Source organism: Lolium rigidum, chromosome 3 (genome assembly GCF_022539505.1).
Source record: "Lolium rigidum isolate FL_2022 chromosome 3, APGP_CSIRO_Lrig_0.1, whole genome shotgun sequence".
Taxonomy (NCBI): Eukaryota; Viridiplantae; Streptophyta; class Magnoliopsida; order Poales; family Poaceae; genus Lolium; species Lolium rigidum.
The window spans coordinates 227,686,295-227,689,117 of NC_061510.1; positions in this window are offsets into that span (position 1 = coordinate 227,686,295).

Below are 2,823 nucleotides of genomic sequence, written 5' to 3' on the forward strand. Positions count from 1 at the left end.
TTCAACCTTCGCCATGAACATTAAAAGTAAAGCTAAGAACACCAGTGTTCATATGAACGAGCAGAGCGTGTCTCTCTCCCACACAAGCATGAATTTATTCAGAGAATGAAAATAACAAAACGAAAATAAAAGCACACAGACGCTCCAAGTAAAGCACATAAAATGTGACGGAATAAAAATATAGTTTCACTAGAGGTGACTTGATAAGTTGTTGATGAAGAAGGGGATGCCCAAGGCATCCCCAAGCTTAGATGCTTGAGTCTTCTTGAAATATGCAGGGATGAACCACGGGGGCATCCCCAAGCTTAGACTTTTCACTCTTCTTGATCATATTGTATCATCCTCCTCTCTTGATCCTTGAAAACTTCCTCCACACCAAACTCAAAACAAACTCATTAGAGGGTTAGTGCATAATCAAAAATTCACATATTCAGAGGTGACACAATCATTCTTAACACTTCTGGACATTTCCCAAAGCTACTGAAAGTTAATGGAACAAAGAAATCCATCCAACATAGCAAAAGAGGCAACGCGAAATAAAAGGCAGAATCTGTCAAAACAGAACAGTCCGTAAATACGAATTTTTCAGGGGCACTTAACTTGCTCAGATGAAAATGCTCAAATTTAATGAAAGTTGCGTACATATCTGAGGATCACGCACGTAAATTGGCAGATTTTTCTGAGTTACCTACAGAAGGGGCTGCTCAATTTCGTGACAGTAAGAAATCTGTTTCTGCGCAGTAATCCAAATCTAGTATCAACCTTACTATCAAAGACTTTACTTGGCACAACAATGCAATAAAATAAAGATAAGGAGAGGTTGCTACAGTAGTAACAACTTCCAAGACACAACAAAACAGTAGCAAAATAAAGACATGGGTTATCTCCCAAGAAGTGCTTTCTTTATAGCCATTAAGATGGGCTCAGCAATTTTTAATGATGCTCACATAAGAATGAGAGTTAAAGCAAAGAGAGCATCAAAAAGCAAGTATGAAACAAATTTAAGCCTAACCCACTTCCTATGGGAAGGAATCTTGTACGCAAATAAATTCATGAGGAGCAAAGTGACAAGCATAGGAAGATAAAACACGAGTAACTTCAAGATTCTCAACATAGAGAGGGGAAACTTAATATTATTAAGACGCATATAACCATGTTTCCCTCTCTCATAATTACTTTCAGTAGTATCATGAACAAACTCAACAATATAACTATCACATAAAGCATTCTTATTCACATGCATAAAAGTATCATTACTCTCCACATAAGCATAATCAATTTTATTAATTGTAGTGGGAGCAAATTCAATAAGGTAGCTATCATTATCACCATAATCATCAAATATAGGAGGCATAGTATAATCATAATTAATTTTCTCCTCAATAGTAGGTGGATGATAGTCATCATTGTAATCATCATATATGGGAGGCAAAGTATCATCAAAGTAAATTTTCTCCTCCATACTTGGGGGACTAAAAATATCATGCTCATCAAAACCAGCTTCCCCAAGCTTAAATTCTTCCATAGCATTATCAACAATGGTATTCATACTAATAACATTGCTACTAGCATGCAAATAAGGTTCCATAGGTTTTTTAATTTTCGCATCACACAATTTATGTCTTAACTCAGGAAATAGATTAAAAAGCTCACTATTAATTTCCATTATGCCTAACTAGAGAAAAATAAAAACAAGAAACAAAAAGATGCAATTGCAGGATCTAAAGGAAATAGCTTCGAGCACTCACACACCGGCAACAGTGCTAGGAGATAGCTTAGTAGTCGGAGGATGTGAATACCTTTTACCTTACCTCCCTGGCAACGGCGCCAGAAAATAGCTTGATGTCTACGCACGCTTCTATTCCTGTAGACAATGTTGGGCCTCCAAGAGCAGAGGTTTGTAGAACAGCAGCAAGTTTCTCTTAAGTGAATCACCCAAGGTTTATCGAACTCAGGGAGGTAGAGGTCAAAGATATCCCTCTCAAGCAACCCTGCAATCACGATACAAGAAGTCTCTTGTGTCCCCAACACACCTAATACACTTGCCAGATGTATAGGTGCACTAGTTCGGCGAAGAGATAGTGAAATACAAGTGATATGGATGAATATGAGTGGTAATAACAATCTGAATAAAATATGGCAGCGAGTAAACATGCAGTAGAACAGTAAATAAACGGAGATTCGATATTTGGAAACAAGGCCTAGGGATCATACTTTCACTAGTGGACATTCTCAACATTGATCACATAACTGAATAAACAAATACTACTTTCTCTACACTCTCTTGTTGGATGACAAACACCATTCATTGTGTAGGGCTACAAGAGCTCCCTCAAGCCGGAGTTAACAAGCTCCACAACATTCGGTGTTCATATTTAAGTAACCTTAGAGTGCATAATAGACCATTGCAATTATACCGAGTACTAACATAGCATGCACACCGTCACCGTCAGGCTATGAAAGGGGGAATAGATCGCATCAATACTATCATAGTAATAGTTAACTTCATAATCTACAAGAGATCACAATCATAGCTTATACCAAGTACTACATGATGCACACACTGTCAACATTACATCATGGAGGAGGAATAGAATACTTCAATAACATCACTAGAGTACATAGATGATATTCAACTAGATCACAAAGCTCATGATCACATAAAGATCACATGGGAGAGATAGATGAACCACATAGCTACGGTACAGCCCTTAGCCTCGGGGGAGAACTACTCCCTCCTCATCATAGGAGACAGCAGCGTCGATGAAGATGGCGGTGGTGTCGATGGAGATGCCTTCCGGGGGCAATTCCCCGTCCCGGCGG